This window comes from Gracilinanus agilis, chromosome 3, assembly GCF_016433145.1.
Source record: "Gracilinanus agilis isolate LMUSP501 chromosome 3, AgileGrace, whole genome shotgun sequence".
In the NCBI taxonomy this organism is placed as follows: Eukaryota; Metazoa; Chordata; class Mammalia; order Didelphimorphia; family Didelphidae; genus Gracilinanus; species Gracilinanus agilis.
Window position 1 is genome coordinate 602,457,913 of NC_058132.1, and position 21,424 is coordinate 602,479,336.

At 37.6% G+C, this 21,424-nt stretch overlaps 1 pseudogene; it reads right to left on the minus strand.

Annotated features, from left to right (window-relative positions):
* Positions 1-3,038: 3,038 nt before the first annotated feature.
* On the minus strand, positions 3,039-3,768 carry LOC123240102 (annotated as a pseudogene).
* Between the last annotated feature and the right edge of the window lie 17,656 nt (positions 3,769-21,424).

Below are 21,424 nucleotides of genomic sequence, written 5' to 3' on the forward strand. Positions count from 1 at the left end.
TTTCATTGTCATCTCACCCCCCTGATAACTGTGAACATTCATAGCCTGAAACGAGACCAGTGCTGTGAGTCGTTTTCCATTTTTATTAAAATGATTATTGGTCCACAGTTTCTCTTTTAGACCAAGCTTAATTTCATTCAGACCTGTGGGCCCATACTAATTTGCATGACGAGGTTCATGGATTTCCTCCCCCCACCCCAAGAAATCAACCATTTGTTTACTTTGTTGAAGTGTGTAATTAATCAGAATATCTTTTGCATAAAATGGCACCAAAGGGGACTGTATAGTCTGTCTTAGCGATACTTTTGGCTCAAATCAGCCCTGATAATATAATCTAAGAGAGTTTATCTTGCCTTCTGTTTCTAAATATTAAGCCCAGGAATTTCTAGAATTCTTAGATGTTCAAGATGGAAGGAACCTTAAAGATCATATTTTATAGCCTCCTCATTTCACAGAGGAGAAAATTAAGGCCAGAGAGGGAAAAATGATTTGCCAGAGCATCATTCATTAATTTAACAACATTTATGAAGTACCTACTGTGTACAATACACTGTATTTTTTTGCAACATGTATATATTGCAATTTTATTTTAATCACACAAATGAAAAGTTACATGTAGGAAATTTAAATGATACAGTATGGTAAGAATAGCAGAGAATAAACTGAAAAATAAAATCTAAAAAGGAGGTACACCTAAAGCATGAAAATTCAGCATTCATTAGTGTTTCATCTTCAGTTTTGATTGACAATTGATGTAGGGAAAAATTTTTTCTCTCTCTGGAAGAGATAAAAAGATAAATAAGCCCTATTTCCTCCCTTCGGGGTGCTTACATCCTTGTAGTTTGTTGTTGTTTGGTCTTTTGGTGACCCCATTTGGTGTTTTCTTGGCAAATATTCTTACCATTTCCTTCTCCAGCTCATTTTATAGATAAGGAAACAGACAAACAGAGTTGAATTACTTGTCCAAGATCAAGAAGTTAGAAAGTCTTCCTGACTTCAGGCTGTGCACTCTATCCACTTAACTTCCCAATAACCTTATAAAGAAAAAGAAAGAGAATCCATGTGTAACCATAACCTTAATACACATTAGAATATGAAGAGCACATCAACTGAGCATAAAATGTTATAAGAGAAGATGAGGAGAAATGAGCTCTGGCTAGAAGAAATCAAGACAAACCTTCATTGAAGAGAACAGCGTTTGACTTGGCTTTGAGGGCTGCATAGGATGTCAATAGGGAAATGTGGTAGGGAGGAAGATTGTTCCAAGAACTGGAAATATTCAGGAAAGGCATGCAGGCAAGAGTCTCTAGCTTTCTTCAAGGGTCAGTACAAGCGCCATATCCTACTTTAGGCTTTTCCTGTTTCCCCTACTTGGTAGTGCACTGTAATCACCATGTATTTGTCTTGTATTGATTTATCTGGCTACATGTTGTTCCCTCCCTTAGCAAAACTGAAACTCCTCAGAGGGAGGGGCTTCTGTCTTGGTATCCCCAATCAGTAGTATATTGCCTTATTAGTCAATCAGTGAAAAATCATTTATTAGGTGCCTTCTCTGTGTCTGTGTCATCACTGTGCTAAGAACTGAAGATACAAGGAAAGGCAAAAATAGTTCGTACCCCCAAAGAGCTCATAGTCTAATAGGGGAGTACAACTTGAAAATAACTATGTACAAACAACATAGAGTCCAAATAAAGCAGAGGGAATAAATGAATGGAAAGCATTAAGATTAAGGGGAACTGGGAAACTTCCTGCTGAAGGTGGGATTTTTAGCTGGGATTTAAGAGGAAGTTGGAGGGTAGAGAAGAGGAGGAAGAACATTCCAGACATGGAGGAGAGTCACTGAAATTGCTCAATCTGGAAATGGAGAGTCTTGTTCAAGGAAGGGCAAGACGCCATATATCACTGTCACTCTCTTTCAGAGGAAAGTTGGAAGGCATAAGGTATAACATTGGATCACAGAGTATGCAGGAGGTCATGTAAGGTATAAGAATATAAGAAAGGTACATATAATCGTGAGGGGGTTTTCATTGTTTTTTTTCCATTCATAAAACTTTTATTCCAGTTACATGAACTTAATATACATATTCTTAACAATTATGCTTGGATTATTCATGAAAATTTGATAAAACATTAAACAAAGCTAGCCATCATCTCGAGTTATTTCCCTGTTAACTACTTTTACAACACATGCATATTAGGCAAGTATCAAAAAAAATCACAAAAGCAAAAGACCTAAAAAAAGTTAAATACATGAGTTTTTTGCTTTATTGCTGTGCTTGATATATAGTGACTTTATGAATATCAAGCAATTCACTTTTACTACATCTTTACTTGTACATTTGTTCTTAGATGGCCTAAACCATTTAAATACAAATAAAATGAGTGTAGCAAAAATAATGAAAGTGAACAGCAGGTAACTTTACAAATAATGGAATGGGAACCATTTCTGCCCTTCTCCAGAGTAAATTGACTGGGTTAAAACTTTGTCTTAAGGAACACTTTTACAACTGCAATCATAAAGGTGTTCACATTGGGATTTGTGTATTCCATAGATACACATGGAATGACATGTAATATCTAGGGGGCATCTATTTCTACCACAGCCATGAGTGCTCCAACCCTAAAATACCCCACAATAATGACACCTGTGACGGGAACCAGTTATCCCTTCCCCCCACACACCATTACAGGCCAATATGTAGGCAATTTTCTTTGTTTAGCCATGGGAGCTGTTTTAACACTAGTTTTGTGAAATCACAATGTACCAAAAGAACTATGCCAAACATGTAAAACGTATATAAAAATTCCATATTCCCATATTGGCCACCTCAGATGAAAACAGATAACTCCCCAAATGTTAACTGGCTCTACTCCCCTAATATTAAACATAAAAACCACATAGGAAATATAGAAATCCAAATAGAAGTAACATAAATCTGTCATAAATCGTAAACAAAAACTATTTGTGGGACAGCATGGATGACAAATGTTCTACTGTGTAAATTTTAGAATAAGGCAGACAAAAGTTGGAAGGCGGGTTAATTCTCCCCTCCTTCTCCTGCTTCAGCTTCATCTCCTTGGGTGTTCCGATGTCCATAATGTCAAGTTGTCTCTCAGTAATTGTATTATTAGCGTGCTGCCTTTGTATGATTCTTCACTTAATGGAGCAAGTTCAGCAATGGCTTCATCAAAAGCTGTCTTTGCAAGGGAGGAGGCTTTCTCTGGAGAGTTCAGGATCTCATAATAGAACACAAAAAAGTTCAAGGCCAGCCCCAATCTTATAGGATGCGTTGGTTGCATCTCCTTTTTGATGATTTCAAATGCTTCTTGATATGCTTGTTGTGACTGATCCGCTATACCTTTCTTGTCATCACCAGCAGGAACAGTAGTAGTCTCCTTTCATTTTCAAATAGAAAACTTTGCCTTCCACTCGTGAAGCATTAGGAATCAAGAGCTCTTCCAATAGAGACAGCACATCATGGCAGATATCTCTTAGTTCGGTCTCAATTTTCTCTCTGTATTCTCAGGCCTTCTGCTATATTTTCTCAGCACTTTCCATCTTTTGCTCAATACTTGAAATGACCCTCCAAGATGGGCTTCATGCCCCTACAACATTTTTGTAAGCAACAGAGAGAAGAGAAGATTCCTCTCCTCATTGGATAATCCAGCTCCTTGCTCAGGTACAGACTTCATGCAGGATGCCATGACATCCTATCTCTCAGCCTGCTCAATCAATTTGGCCTTCTGCACCAGCTCATTTTTATCCATGACTGAATATTCTGTGCCCATGTGGTGGGCGGATGAACGGGGGTTCAGTGGTCTCTGGGAAGGCACAGTGGCCAATACTTTTTAATAAATGCTCATTAAATCACTGCAGAAATGAATAAAAACATGAAATATTTTCAATGTATGGTAAATAAGTTCAACTAGCTAAAGTTATAGTTCTTTGAGAGGAGAGTGATGTTTGAATGAGATAAACCTGGAAAGGTATGCTGGAGCAAGTTGGGGAATGAAGGGGAAGAGTGGCCTGGAATGTCAGACTAATGTTTTATTTCCCAATATACAGATGCTGATGGTTACCGCCACCACCACCACTCTGCTCTTGAGATAGAGACCAGAAAGGAGTTCAGCTGGTACAATTCCAATAAATAGGTACCATGAATCTCACTTAATAGCTTCTGGTTCTGGTGAGTACTACATGGGGATAATGGTTAAGCCATGAACCCTAACAAACATAGAAAGCTATGAACATCTCTACCCTTCCCCAACAAAATCACAATGATGACACAAGAATGGGAGGAGATTAGTCAGCTCCTAGGTTGTATGTTGTCTCTACCATTTGAATATGTGCTTCTTGAGGTCAAGGACCATGTTTTGACCTTTCTTTGCCTCCAGATCTAAGGCCAGGGTCTAGGATATAAGAACTTACTAAGCACTAGACCAGTGATTCCCAAAGTGGGTGCCACCACCCCCTGGTGGGTGCTGCAGCGATCCAGGGATGCAGTAACGGCCACAGGTGCATTTATCTTTCCTATTAATTGCTATTAAAATTTTTTTAAGAATTAATTTCCAGAGGCCCTAAGTAATATTTTTTTTCTGGAAAGGGGGCAGTAGGCCAAAAAAGTTTGGGAACCACTGCACTAGACAATTGGTATTAAGTGAATTGCCCAGAGTCACACAGTTAGAATGGGTCTGAGGTCAGATTTGAACCCATGTCCTCTCAAACTCCAGACTTGATGCCCTAAAATCTGTGCTACCTAGCTGTCTCTTTAAAGCTTGCTTTATTAACTGACCTCCAGGGTCCACTGGAAAGCACTAGAATATTTCAAAATGTCCATGAAACTGATGTGAAGGTATAGAAAATCAATGGTTAAAATCCCCAAACCCAAGGAACTGATGTGTCTTTCTCAACAGTATTATGATATTCACTATGATTTAAGGATACATACACATTTCCCATTGACTAATTATGCAAACCATAAGTTCTATTTCTTACCTCAATGGCCACTTTTGCATTTTGTAAATATCCAACCAATAAACATTTATTGAGCACCTATTGGTTTGGGCATTGAGAACACAAAGGCAAAAATGAAATGGTCCCTGCCCAAGTTTAAATTCCACTGGGGAAATTATATATATATATATATATATATATATATATATAAAGTATATACCAAAAAAAAGCAAAGTAAGTCCAGAGGAAAGGCACTAGCAGCTAGACCAATGTTAGTGTGAATGCTAAAGGATGGATGACCTAGAGATAAATGACAATGTAGCAGGTTGAATGGGCAATCCAGAGCTTTAAGCTATAAAATACTGAATTTATGATCATCTGGAAAATTACAAGAACGTCACACAATTTAGAGGGCCCTCACCCAATATTCACAAAGGCAATACTACATCTGAAAGGTCACTCATCACCTTTCCTTTTTCAGATCTTATCATATGCCCTCAAGGGGTCCAATTTGGACCATATTTGTTTCATCTCTTATGGGTCATACAGACCTTCTTGTCTCTTTTTTCTTTCTTTCCTAAGAAATTTGTCACTCATGCGGTTTCTCTAACAATCAATTCATTGATCTTCCTTATTCCACTTGGGGATCATTTGAAATGCAAATAAAGATACAGGTCATCCTTCCATTAAAAAAGGGTCATTCTCCAAGAGTGAAACTGCCATGTATCTAGTCCTTTATCTTCCCAATGCTATGTATACTCACAAATCTTTCTTCTTTCACCTTTTCTTTCAATAAGCTGAAGTGGGGAAAAAAAAAACCTTATGCTGCTGACTAAAAGTATACACTGCCTAATCTTGAAAATCATTACTCTTTTGGAAGATGCTCTGGTCAGCCTATTGAAGTTATTCAATACTGTAGACTCAAGGTTCAGCAGACAGCAGGTTGAAGGGAAGAGTTAGCAATGCCTCTATTACCTCTCATAATCTTATGCATCATTAAATTTAAAGATGAGGGGCTCAGTGGATAGAGAGCCAGGCCTCGAGACAGGAGGTCCTGGGTTTAAATCTGGCCTCAGATACTTCCTTGTTGTGTGATCCTGGACAAGTCACTTGACCTCAATTGCCTAGCCCATACTGCATGTCTGCCTTAGAACCAATAATTAGTATTGAATCTAAGATAGGAGGTAAACATTTTTTTAATTTTAAAAAATTGGTATTAAAAATTTAAAGGTGAACTATGTAAAAAAAAGATGCAGAATCTTTGGACCTGGTGATATCCAAGGTCCTTTCGAGATCTCAATCTTATAAACAGGATTTAGACATCTAAGTGCATTACAAAAATAGGTGCAAGAAAGACTGGTATAAAAGAGGGTTTTTTAACTTTTTTATGTCATGGACCCTTTTGATAATGAGATGAACATAGATCTGTTCTCAGATCATTTTTTAAATGTTTAAGTAAAATAAATATGATTATAAAGAAAATCAAAGTATATTAAAATAGTTGTCAAAAAATTTAATTCAGACACCAGGTTAAGAACCCACTGGTAAAAAGTATGTTGGAAAATATGGTTCATGTCTAAAAAATGACCCCTAGAAAGATAAGCCACACGTAAACCATGTGCCTAAATATGATCATTTTCTTTCAGAGAAAAGTCAGAAGACACAGGATGTAGCAACTGACTAGATCTTAACAGACAGGAAACAACTTGTTATTGATGTGGGAGTCCTAGCAGAATCAGCTCTCTGTATGCTTTTTAGACTCTTACCTAGATAGGAAAAAAAAGGCAAAAAGTCACTGTATGTAAACTAGAAAAAAGGCTAAAAATGAGAAGTATCTGCAAAGACTGCAGCATGTTCACCCTGACTACTTGAATGAGTCACTGAAGCCCCAAAGTGGAAAACAGAAAAAAATAAAGCCAATGATCTAAATTGGCACATTTTCTATAGCAGTTTAATCACCATAAAATTTCCACATTTTACAGTTGTGGAAACTGAAGCAAACAGGGTTAAGTAAGTAAGTGACTTGCCCAAGGTCACACAACTAGTGTCTCAGGCTGGATTTGAATTCAGAAAGATGAGTCTTCCTGACTGCAGACTCTGTGCTATATTCATTATGCCTCCTTGCTGCCCAAACTGTGGGTTTCAGAGAAAAGGAATTTAACACTATATGTACAGAATTGCATAGTTAGCATAAGGTCTAAAAGATCATAACAGAGCCAACTGCAATCTTACATTATTTCCTCCCTATTGTGGTCAAAGCTATGCATGTTGCATCACTATTCCAGTACCCCAATAATACCCATCTTGGGAAAGATTAGGGAAGATGGTGAGTGATACAGCTATCAAAGTTCTCAGATCACTGCTACTTTTCCTGTCAATTTCCATTTTTGCCCTTTAAAAATGTTTAATTTTATGGTAGAAAAAGATTGAATCATACTATGGGCATAATTAGGGTAATAAACAGGAGCTGTGGTTTGACTTTGGACAAAATCCAATTGGGTAGCACACATAATCACCTCTAGCTGATGACTCGGTGATTATGACTTTGACAAAGTGGTATTATTTACTGCTAATGGCTAAGATTATGATTTATAGCTAATTACTCCTTTTCCCCACAATTTTTATATTATGTTAAATGAAGGATTACAGTTGAGACAATAAATATTCAACAAGGGGGGAAATGGTACTGCGGCAAAGTTAATAAAGTTAGACTCTGCACACACAAGGATCTCTTGCCCTACCAAAATGGTGTAATAGATGATTTGACTCTGGCAAGCCCACCCACATTCCCTGTTAACAACCTCCTTTTACAATCTTCCATCCCATTCTAAGACACTTCCCATAATTCCCTAGGCATTCTAGGGAAGTCCCATTATCCCTAATTCTTGTTCTGATGTTAAGTGATAATCAAGATGCCTCCATCCCAAAGATATTGCATTTAATAAGGGGAACATTTGACCATACAAAAGCATCCAATATACAAAGGATTAAAGCTATAATGGTAGGATGTCAAGCAGAGGGAATGGTGGGAAAAGTGGTCTCCCATCCCAAAAACTGAGTATTGATAAAGAAGTCATGAGGTTAAGGTGATAAAGTAAATTTGTGTGGTCTCAAGTATTTTTATATTATATAATAATAGTAGAAAAGATATCATTAAAGAGACATATGACCAGAAACACATGAAAGGTGTCCAATATAGACAGTCCACATGCTCTGTTCCCACAGGAAGTCAAAAGATCATAAATATGGCTTCTTAACATACAGTGCTACACAAACACACTTTTCCTCATCCAGTACCATGGACCAGTCATTGGTTCATCACACCCAGAAATAGGTCCCCAGATTGTTAGCTAAAGCCATACAAAGGATTTAAGGAAACTCTCTAGCAAGAGTCATATGGGAAGAGAAGTTTTGTATTGCTATTGACATCACCGAAAGAAATCCTACCTGCTGATGATCACAGGTCAATACAAATGTTGATCAAATGGAAAGCTTTGTGTAAGACCCCTAAGATCTTGGACTGGACCCAATCTTTTGGGCTTCTCCCCCCAAAATTCTCTCTTTGTTTTGGTCCCATCCAGAACTACTCTCCATAAATCTCATGAGTAAGACAGCCCATAATCACCTCTGTTAACACTCAAGATAACAATGTGTATCAGACACAGGCCAGCCTTCATTTTGCTTCACCAAAAATGGAAAAAAGCCACATAAAAGATTCACAGTGATCCCTACATAATTGATGCAGTTTTCCTTCCCCTCTGGTGTGTGCTGCCTTCCCCCAAGGCCTCCAGCACCATTCTGTTGTTTGAAATCTTCAACAAATGGTAATGAACTGCCTTGCCAGGCTAACTCTTAGCAGTAAAATATATAATCTATAGAGTTTTACTCCCGAACACACCTACTCTTGAGTATGTATGTCTGCATGTGCCCATGTATGTATCAGATTGTTTATGCTTCATAATCTCAAAACTTGAGATAATATACCAGCTAAATAGCATGACATTTATCCAAATGTGGGCACCATGGAAGTAGGGATTATTGCTTCATTTTTTTGTATGTTTCCTCAGCACCTAGCACAGTACCTGGCACATAGCAGGCACTTAACAAATGCCTGCTGATTGATTGGCTGATTAAGATGGATAATACAGGGGGAAAAAATCATCACAATGAAGCAAAGGAATCAATGTGCTACTAGGCTCCTTAGATCATTCCAGCTGGTTAATAGATTTGGGTCTTAAGGTTTCTTGGCAGCTAAAAAGCAGAAATGGAAACACAAAAATGGAGGATAGCAAGTATATTTTTGGCCTGAGATCAAGCTCAAAAGGCCCAAATCTTGTAGCAATTATGAGGAACACATAATACATAGCTTGCTTTTCTACTTTGGTCTGTATTTTCTAGGAAAGAATCTCCCTTGGTTCCTCTCCTCTCCCACTTCTGAGACATGACAAGCATGTACTATTTCCTCCCCAGCCCTTCTCCCCTGTCATTCACCCATCATGGTACCCTTCAGGGCCATCTCAGAGGGAACAAATCATGTAATCAAGCCACAGATCGATTTATTGACACCCAGGCCTGGTCTTGAAATAGTCAGGAAGGCCCTGTTTAGGATGATGGATGTTGTATGTACATTGCTTCTTTTTTTCAGATAGACTTCATGCCTATTAATTACCAATAATAAAATTTGTTGATTTAGGCACCTATTCTGTTTCATAGAAGGAAAAAAGGTCAAGAGTTCATTTCTTATTATTGGTGCATTGGTAACCTCATAGATTTGAACTTGCAGGGAAGTTTAGAATTTTTAGATGCTCTCAGATAAGCAAGGAGGCAGGGGCAAATCTCATCCCTGGGACCAACATCTTTGTCACTTTTTCCCTGTTTTTTGGGGGGCAGAAGGGAAAGAGGGCACTCTAGGAGATATTACTGTTATATAGTTTTATCTAACATAATCCCTTCCATTTGCAGAAAAAGAAACTGAGGCACAGAGAAGCTAGGTGATTTTTCCCAAGGTCACACAGGTTTTAGGATTAATGATTAGGATTCACATTTCTGATCCCAAATCCAGAACTCTTTCTACTACTTAATATGCAGCCAACAAGGAAGCCCACAAACTCAAAAAAAATGAGAGTTTGGAGGAAACTGAACAAACATCCTTAGAGCAAGGGATCTAGGACTAGTTGTAGATGCTCCTGCCTTTAGGAACACTTCTTGGTCCATCAAGACTATGAGAGAGAGAGAGAGAGAGAGAGAGAGAGAGAGAGAGAGAGAGAGAGAGAGAGAAAGAGAGAGAGAGAAAGAGAGAGAGGCGCAAGTCTGTTCAGTGTGGTGCAAAGTGCCACACCTATCTACACATATTTTATGTCAGTAGAGTTTTCAGCCTGGTGTCAACTCTAAATGGACTCTAAATAGGACTGTCACTTCAGGGTTAGCAGAATATAACCATGGGAAATGCTAATATTCCACCTTATCCTTCAATAAATACCTTGATCTTTACAACTGTATGCTTTTCTTATATAGTCATTTTCAGCACCTTATAATCAACATTGATTAGCTGACCCATCAAGCTAAAATAGATTGAATTTATTTTCTTTCTCTAACCAGAAAAATATATAAAAATTAATCTACAGAGACAAAATTTTTCTTGGATCTCAACTCAATTACACTAAAGATGAAACATGTGACTCATGGCCCAGCAATTTTGGACCCCAATATATAAGGAGGGGTCTTAGATTTAGTCTTAGAGGGTCTTCCCTAACTCTCTTTGGCTTGCTTAGCCTACATCTAGATTTCCAGAATATAGTTTATGTCTAATTAGGCCATAGCTGTGGGAGAGAGAAAGAGAGAAACAAAGAAAGAAAAGGAAGGAAGGAAGGAAGGAAGGAAGGAAGGAAGGAATTATTTCGCCTGTTCCATGACCCCTCTCTCCCTTGACACAACTTGTTGATCAGCAAAGACTTCAAAGTCCTACCCATTTGTTTTGTTCTCTCACACTTGGTAGATCCTCTCAGACCACCCAGTCACCATAACTTGCTCTGCTACTGGGATATCAAGTCTGCCTTGGTTGAAGCTAACTGCTATTGAACCCTTGTTGGTGTGCTTTCCATGAGGCAGCAAGGTTGCCCAGTGGGTAGAACACTGAACCTGAAGTCAAGAAGACCTGACTTCATATTTGACCCCAGAGCTTCCTAATTGTGAGACTGTGTATAAGTCATGTAACTGCTGTCTGCATCAGTGCTTTCATCTATAAAATGCCAATGATAATAGCATCTATTCCCCTAGGGCTATGATGAGTATAAAATGAATTAATATGTATAAAGTCTCCATGGACCTACAAAGTGCCTCATTTCATCCCACCATCAAGCCTGAACTAAAATGGTCCATATTTAACACCATCCATGTATTATGCCTGCCCCTGTCCCATTCTACTCCCTCATTGCTCCCTCTTCTATCCTTTATTCTGTTGTTAACAAATTGCCCTTTATATTAGATCTGGGCCTTTCTCCATGATTATTTGGCACATATATTTTATGTTTATTTATATGTATATGTGTTGTTTCCCTCCATTTCAATGTAAGCTCCTCGAGGGCTGAGATTTTGGGGGGGGGGGGTTTGAATCCCTAGGGCCTAGCAGAGTGACTGACCCATAGTAGACCCTTAATAGTTTAAATAAATTAAGAGACCTAGAAGTCTACACATTTTGTAAAACTCACAAGAAAGAAATCAAAGAAGGTATAGACTTTTTCCTTAGTGCATTACAGTGTAGTTGTGAAGAAAGTGTTTTGTAAACCTTAGAGTCACATAAATGCCACGTATCATTTTTACCAGGGTCTTCTGTACTCCATATGGTTTAGGGACTTTGTGCAGTACAGATTAACTGATCTTGTTGATTAAGTGATTGATGGAGACTACTTAAGCCTGGGGGTAAAGTTACTGGAGTTGTACCAGGACCCATCAAACACTTCTCTCCAGCACATATGGAGCCAGAATGAAACAATTTTGCTTATGAACATTTAATAAAAGCCAATCACATGCCAGCCAGTCTTATTTGCATAGCTTTTTATGATTTCCCAGACATTTTCCTAAGAGTGTCCTTCAAATCACCCAAACAAGGAGGAGGAATTCAAGTTATCAAAGGATTTACCCAAATTTGACTCTGGTTGGATGATAAGGCCCATAGCCTTGTGGAAAAATATAGTGGGTACTTTGCTGACCACTAGGAAGGAAACACTTGATTTTTACATCCTACCTGAAAGCCAATAATTTCATCAAGTGTTTAGGTTTTTTTAAGCCATCTTATGAAACTCTCAAAAGTCATCCAAGCTATGAATTAGAAGTCTAGAAACTGGATTCCACCAATATGTCCATATGACTGTGAGATATGGCATACAATTGCCTCTAAAGAACTAAAAAAATAAGTAGGACATAGGCAGAGTGAGATGGTCCAGTGAATTGAGAGTCAAGCCTAGACATGGAAGGACTTGGGTATAAATCTGGCCTCACCTGTGTGGCCCTGAGCAAGTCACTTAACCTTAATTGTTTATCCCTTACCATTTTTCTGCCAGAGGGAGGGGGTAAAGGAGAGAAGGGGAGAGAGAGAGAGAGAGAGAGAGAGAGAGAGAGAGAGAGAGAGAGAGAGAGAGAGCATTAAAACTTGGGGAAACAATTTTAGCTAGATCTTATTCACTTGGTTCACATAGAACAGTTTTAGATACAGATATTCAAATACCCATTAAGTTTTCCATCCACTAGAAAAGCCTGACATCAGCAGGACTGTGGCCTGGAGAGCTGAAAGCAATGAACTGCAATTCCACCAGCCTTATTCAACATTTCAACCACGCTCCAGTTAGCAGCCCTTCAAGAGCTATTCCTACTTTTCTAGGCTACCTGGACTTTCCATTTGGTCCCTCTAATCCACAACACACTGGGCAAATGACTTCCTATTTGCCTAAAAAATCTTGGCTAGTAGTTTCTCTCTGGAAAGAAGTATGAGATGTGCAGGGGAAAGTCTTATGCTGAGCTCTGAGATACAGTACTGCAGCTGGTGATTTCCACAAGAAAAGAGCATTCTTCAGCACTTAAGCAAGATCTGCTCCCCTTTCTTTTGACCACAAGATTTAGGATGCACATTACAATGGGCTGCTAAACAGCCCAAACCAAAATTACAATTTGGGATTAAGCAACCAAGGCTAGCCTGCTGAATCACCAGCATTTTAACCCAGCCCTAGAAAGTGGGGAGCCACAAGAGAGCAGTCACCATCAGTTTTTAGAGAGAAGAGGACCTGAGTTTTTTCCATTCTTGTTTAACCCATTGTTGACTAATATCCACCCTCTGAAGTGCTGAGCTATTCATGAGGACTTGAGAAATCAAGTAAGAAGGGATGCTGAGGACACATTCAATTGAAGCTGATGAAATAATTTACTTCAAAGGAATATTACTCTACTGTGTAAAAGATGACAACTGTGAATATAGAGTTTAGAAGGATTCTCATGAACTGATGCAGAGTGAAATAAAAAACCAAGAAAAGAATATACATGAGTACAGCAATGTAAAGACAAAGAACAACCATACACACACAAATATACACACACATATGAAAATTAAATTTTTCAGAAAGGTAAAGAACATGCCTGGCTTGAAAGAAAAAATTGGAGATCTCCATCCAGAGGAGGGATAAATCTTCAGGATAATAAAAATGTATACCTTTGGGATCATTAAACATGCTTTAATTTATTTTTGTTAATTGTCTACATTGGTGGTGTCAAACTCAAATTGAAACTATCCCTTTTGGTGGCATAGTTGTTATACGGGAGCAAATGGTGAAACCTGGGTTTGGGAAAGAAACCATTCTCAAGAATGAGAGGACTCTATACTTAGCTTAAAAGTAAAAAGAAAGATTTATTAATAAGATAGGATTAATGGCCAGCAAGACAGCATGAGTGGAACAGCAATGGGAGGCTACTCCCTGAATCCCTCAGTCCTGGGGATTATATACTTTTACAACCGTGGGATCATGATACTGTGTCATGATGAGGATGTGATTCTAGAGTGGTAAACACTCAGGTATTCGGTGGGGAGTTTGGTCATCTGATGGGGTCTGCCTGGAGACATAGGGGGTGACCCTCATAGTTTAGGGGACAGATGGATGTATGAAATACAACTTGATGATACTGAGGAGGTGTATCTCTTTGTCTATCTCAACTTAAAGGAATTCCAAGGATAATGGTCTTTGCCTCAGGAGTCACAAGGGCAGGTAGGGAGAAGGGAATTCCCCTCTTCACAGCCCACCTGAGTTAAGGGGTACAGGGTCTCTGCCATCTCTGTACAATGCCCATGTCATAGTGACTTAAAAAGCCATAAATTAAAATGGTCTATGTTATTTTATATTTGTATTGATTTTGTTAAACATTTCCCAATTACATTTTAACCTGGTTCTAGGCTGCCCTAGAAAGTTTTTTTGCAGGCAGTGAGTTTCATACCCTCTAATCTATATCAGAGGTCATCAAACTACACCTGTGGTCCAAATCTAGACTACTACCTATTTTGGCACAGTGGGGGCTAAGAACATTTTTTATTTTTTTTAAATACAATTTTGTTTTAAAATATGAATGCCATTCCTAGTTCCTAGGTTAGATTTTGCTCAAAAGACAAAAGGGGTAGTTTGTCACCACTGATCCATCTTAAGGAAGTGAAAGAAAAAATGTTAATGATGCAGATTAAATTTAAAATATGCAATGCTTTACATTTTTTCCCTAGAGACCCAGTTGTTAGTCATTTACCAGGACATCACATGCCTTTGCTCCCTTCCTTTACATAGGTGGGAAATCCAGAAGGGTTGCACATTGCACATATTTTTAGGATTTTTCTATGAATCAGTTAGGCTGATTTTTTTTCTTTTTTAATCTTTAAAAATGCTCTTTGTTTTATGAGATCATTCTGGGAGGGGAAGAGGAAGAAAAAATAAGCTTATGAAGATTTGAAACAACAAAAGACATCAACAAAAACTTATTTTTTTAATATCTCTTCATTCAAGGCTTAACTCCTCATATAAAAGATACAGTGACCCCTCAGGCACAGTGTGCCACTAGGTTGCCAAAGGAGGGGCAAACCAACCAAGGTTACAAATGAAGCAAGTCAAAGCTTCTAAACTGATCAGCAGTGTGGATTGGGCCCTTGAGTCACTGTTAAACTTCTAATCTGGGTCAGCTAGAGAGACCTAGCCTCCCACTCCTTCACCCCCACCTCTTTACCCACAAAAAAAGGTGTGGACCCACAGAGCACCCTCTGAAATCTAGGTAGATTTCTTTTTGAGGGACTCAAACCTTAAATGAGAAAACAAGTTGAAAGGGTAGTAATCAAGTAAGAATTACATATTCCAAAGCCATCCATGAATATAGAGAGTTTATTATGTGTAAAACACTCTGTCAATTACAGAAGATATAATACTATTTGCCTTGGAACTCTTAACAACCTGCAGAACATCATAAGAAAAATAGATGGCTGCACTACTCTTACAGCATATGTTTTAAAGGAATAATTCTGTACAGGAAACACTTCAAAGAAATAGGGTATAGCTGAGGGGGCCTCTCTCAGGCACACTTCCACCTTCAGGGTTTCTTTGCCAAGCTGAATTGAAATTTAAATCAAATGAACTAAACTGAACTGAAAAGAGCAAACTTTGGGAACCTACTACTTGCAAGGCATTGTGTTAGCCACTGAAATATTCAACTTGTTTTGCTCTTTATCCCAAGAAAACCCTATCCTGATGAGTCATCCTAGCATCAAGCTAGGACTTGGAGCTCTTGAAAGCTATACCAGCAGAGATTAAGCTGTGGTGGGTCATAATAAGCTACTAAGCCTTTAAGTATGGGCCTGACAACAGACATGAGGACAAGTCTAGCTAAACTTGTCCAACATGAGATTAGCTTCAGGGTGATGAATTTTTCAGCCACAGCTCTTAAAGACTATCTATCTGCATCAGTAGATGAAACATCCACACCAACAAAATCATAGATCCTTGTTTAATTGAAATAATCATGTATTCCAGGAAAGAACACCCAGTTTCTGCAATTTCTCCCTGTCATTGGAGAAAACCTATAGAGATATTCATTCTTCATGTCTTTGGAATCTGTGACATAAAATGGCAGCAGTTAAGTTCCTCCCTCATTTTACACAAAAGACCGGCACTAATGCACACACAACTCAGGAGGGAGTTGCTGCCACCCAGGAAAGCCCAGGAAAGAGAGTCTCTCAGCATTAATGAATTAGAGAGGAACTACTGTTGTATAGGACAGCTTAGGCAAGATGGGTTTCAGGCAGAGGATACAGATGGGAAGCAGCCCTTGGAGGCTGCAGTCTACCAAAATGAAGATGGGAATCAGTGCCAAATGGAGATAGGAAGTCTCAGCCACACAGAGACCTGGAAAGGAGGCCTCTAGAGAGAAGCAGCCAGCACTAGACATGAACAATGAAGTAGTGACTGAGCCAAGGCAAAGAGAGTCTAGCACAGCAAGAAACAACATGCACCAATAAACAATAAAGCAGAGAGTCACAATTTGGAGGTGGAAATCCATAGACCTTGCCATTGACTAGGAGTGAGTTAAACAGACCATAAAGGTCCCTAGGGAAAATGCCACTCATTTGACACTTTCAGAAAGAAGAGGAGAGTTTTCCTGATTGTCAATGGAATTGAGACTTTTCTAAATTGTTTTTTATTTAAATAAAAACCTTCATATTTTAATGTCTTCTTAGAATGCTTATAGGGGAATTGATATTCTTTTTAAGAAAGCAATCTAAACTAGATTCCACTGATCCATGCTTTTTCTGGGTGGGAATCTAATCCAGAGAATTTTTGTGAGAAGCACCCCCAAAATAGTACCTAACTCCATGTTAGAAGGATTATTCTATCCTTAGGTTATACTTACTTCTTGGTTTTACCCATTTGTAAAATGGGTATTCTCTAATTATTACTCTTTAGGAACTTGGTAAAGTTAAAGAACTTTATATTACCTAACTGAAGAAGAATTGGAGGGTTATCAGAATATATTAATTTTAAAAGCCAAATGGACCCATTACTATAAGATTTCATTTTACTGTGACATCTTTTCCTAGAAATTGAAAGATTACTACCTATGGTTTCCCACCATCTCACCATGACCAAGGAAGCAGTAGCTATCATCAAATGCTTATGCCAGGTGTGTCCATTAAATGTAAGATTTCTTCCAGCTCAATACAAGACCAACTCTGGAAATGTCTCCTCAAAAGGCAACAGTCATGAAACCACAGTTTGTGGCTACTATTTATGTTGGAGAAATTGATTTTCCACCATCTTTAGCTTCTTGCATTTTGCTTTCTCTCATTTTGTCTTAATCCAAACCCCTTTACTAGATGGGAAGGTTTTATAGCTGTTAATTTGTGGTAAGAATACCCAGATGGCCCCAAATACAGCCTTAATAAAGGCAAAAATAACAATTACCACAAACAGCAGGGAAACTTTTGTTTCGGACATGAACTTGTTCTTTATATTATAGTTGTCTACTTATTCCTGATGGTTAATGTTTCCAACTTTGTCCCAGAAGACAAACCTGCTGAATTCTTTGATTTAAAATATACACCTCTAATGAGGTGTCTCACATGGTTATTACCTTTGTTTTGTATTTGCTGTATTAAGTATTTTCTTTTCTCCAACAATAAAAAAAAACTCTCCTACGCATTGATAATTAGATGTTTTGCTTTATTTGGCTTCTTTCCAGCAATCTTTTGTTCCGACACAGCTCTTATAATTAATTATCCTCTTGCTGAACAACTGGAAACTGAAGTCTGACCAAACTCCATCTCATCCCACACAGATGTCCCAGTTACTCCACAAAAGGTTAATTAATCATAAGAGGTGCTTTGGAGCAGGAGGTGCTGGAAGGAATTCAGATCTAGTGGTTGGCAGTATAGAGGAGCCCACATCATGCCTAGTGCCATCCAGCATGAAAAGAGAGACACATTCACATTGAACAGAAATCTGACTACACAAAATGGCTAGCAGGGATGAAATTATTCCTCAAATACCGGGGCAGGCCACTTCACTGACACAACTTATTCCAAATTCTGAATGCTGTGTGAAGTGAGGTCAAAACTGCTGAGCCCCATTTAACAAAACTACCCAAATTCAAGAGGAGGATTTGCCCAAGATTACTAAAAAATCAACAGTAGAATCAAAATTCCTAGCCGTCACTTTACTGTCCTAGAATCAAACGAGGCTTCTACTATTAAACAAGCTGGTTGATTAGGAAATAGCTTTCACAGCTGGAACCTTTGGATTATATAGATTGTGAAGCACAGTGAAAAGAAAACAAGGATTGGAGTCAGGATGGCCTGGGGCCAAAATCTACTTTTGATATTTATCAGTTTTATGACCATAAGCAATTCACTTAACTTAGCTTGGCCTCAGTTTCCCCATCTGTAAAATTAGAGCATTCGACATGACAGTCTAAGGTCCCTTCTAGCCCTAAAGCTATTATGTTATGACTCTCTATATTGTTATTACATCATCACCCTTACTAAACCATAAGAACCTTAGAGTCAGAGGTTACCTTGAATATACATTTATATCTCCTACAAGACCTAATACAGAACATTACATACACAATATATGCTCACTAGTTATTTGGTTTGGGATTCTATAAATAATAATCATTCACATATAAATAGGACTTTTATGTCTACAAAGCATTGTCCTGACAAACCACCATATGAGAAATACAACTGTTATTGTGAGCATTTTACAGATGAGAAAACCAAGGCTCAGAAAGATTAGTTAATTTTGCTGAAATAACACAACTACTAAGTATAAGAGAGGTGTTCTGGGTAGTTGAATAGGAGTGAAGCATGATTTGGCCTTGGGCTGCCTGGTTTCAATGGCCTTTCTTAGCTTGGAATTACTCATTTACCCATCATAATAGTCCAGTCCCAGGACAGGAGTTCCAAAATTCAGTATATTAACTCAAACAGGCAAAATCATTATCTCTGGAGGTTCAGAGGTCCATAAAAGGAAGATTTGAAACCAGCCCAATTATATGCCTTATGTATATACTATAAATGCCTGTGGGAAAGGACTCATGTTCTTTTTTGTGTTTTTTTAAGATATTTTATTTCCCCAATTATATGCAATAACAATTTTCCACATTTTCTCAAGTTATAAGGTCCAAATTGTCTCCCTCTCTCCATTCTCATCCCTCTCTTCTAGATGGTAAGCAATTGGATCTGGGTTATACATGTATTATCATGTGAAACCTATTTCCATATTGTTCATGGTTGTAAGAAAATAATATATAAAATTAAAACCCCAAAATAAAAACAGATAAGCTAAAGTGGGAAATAGTTTACTTTGATCTGCATTCTGACTCCAACAATTCTTTCTCTGGAGGAGGATAGCACTCTTTGTTCTAAGTCCTTCAGAATTATCCTGGGTCATTGTATTGCTGAGAGTAGCTAAACCTTTCACCATTGATCATCACACAATACTACTGTTACTGTGGACAGTGTTCTCCTGGTTCTGCTTATTTCACTCTGCATCCGTTCATGCAAGTCTCTCCAATTTTTTCTGAATCATCCTGTTCATCATTTCTTATAGCACAATAGTATTCCATCACTGTCATATAGCACAATTTGTTCAGCCATTCCCCAATTAATGGACATCCCCTCAATTTCCAATTCTTTGAAAGGCTTATATATTTCAGACCTTTTTACCCAATAAAGACTCTCCTCTCTATTACAAAGTTTTTCTCTATTGTGGATTATAACTATGGATGCAATAAAACTTTTTACGAATTTGTACTCTAAATTTGAAGAGTGGATCTATTTTTTCCATAAGACAATCATCCACATGAGAGGGGGAGAAAAGAAGCAAAAGATACACAATAGGAGGAAAAGAAACATTTCAATACACAAGACTTACATATCCAAAATAGATAAGCTAGGAAAGATTTTCTTTATAGCCAACTGAGGCCTCAAAAAGTCTACAGATGGGAATGGATTAATACAACCCTTCAAACCTACTTCTAAGTTGTGGTGAGAGTATAGCAACTCCAAAGGTGACTTCCTAGTTTTCCATCCTTGAACAGGAAAACCAATCTCTGAAATGTGTTAAAGATATTTCCTCTTTTTCAGAAGTTTTGAGATCATGATAGGTGAGGAACAAGGTATAATTTGTTAGCTTCACTTCCAAAACTACTCTTTGAGAGCTTCGAGTAATTGGTTGAGGGTAATAAGAGGATGAGATTGGAATGCTTCCTGGTTTACTGAAGGTTAACTACAAAGGGGAATATGTAGGTTCTTGTCTTTGATGCCAGATACAATGGGGCTGTTTGAGCTCAGATGTACATGTATCTATGAAGTTATTAATGAGAAAAGAAAAGCTTTCTCAGCTGTTTTTAAGGTGTAAAACCAAAAGAAATAATTAATACTTCTAGCTAGTGATATGTGAATGAATCTTTCCAGTTCCATATATATATATATATATATATATATATATATATATATATAGCAAGTGCCAGGAAAATTGCCTTGGGTTTTTCTCTCAAGTAAGAAATCAAAGGCCTTATGGAAGTGCTTATGGGTTTTTTTTTCCTTCAAAATTCTACAATAAGCCTACTAACTTGGATTGTATCAGGGAGGAAGAACAAACTCCTAATACACAAAATTCTTGAAAAACAATTACCAATATAGTCATGTATAATTATGTAGATTTTTTTATATATTCAATAGCTAGAAATATCCATTTATTTACATGCCCCAGAAGAAGATGGTATTTGCAGTTACAAAATTCTACTAAGCAAACATATCTTTATATTTGTAATAAGAATATGTAAGAAATTTTATTTAGACCAACACTCCACCAAGATAAGCTCCAAATTGATATGTGATCTAGATATAAAAGGTCACATCATAAAAAATTAAAGTATATTTTTAAATGACCTATCAGATCTATGCCTAGGAGAAAAGTTCATGACCAAACAGGGATTGAAGGAATCACAAAATATAAAGTGGATATTTTTGATTACATAAAATGTAAATGGTTTTACATAAACAAATTCAAAAAAGCTAAGATTAAAATAGAAACTAGGAAAAATCTTTGCAGCAATATTCTCTGATGAAGACCTCATTTACAAAATATATAAGGAAATTATTCAAATTTATAAGATTAATAGCCATTCTCCAATTGATACATGGTCTAATGATAAAAATAGGCAGATCTTGAGGGACGCAATCCAGGGTATCTATAGGCATATGAAAAAATGCTCTAGGTCATTAGAGAAATATAAATTAAAGCCATTCTGAAATTCTACTTCACATCTTCAGTTTGGTAAATATGAAAAGAAAGAAAAATTACAAATGTCAGAGAGGTTGTGGGAAATCAAGCATATTGATGTATTATTGGGAAAGGATTCAACTGTTCAAGAAAACAATTTTAAATTATACACAAA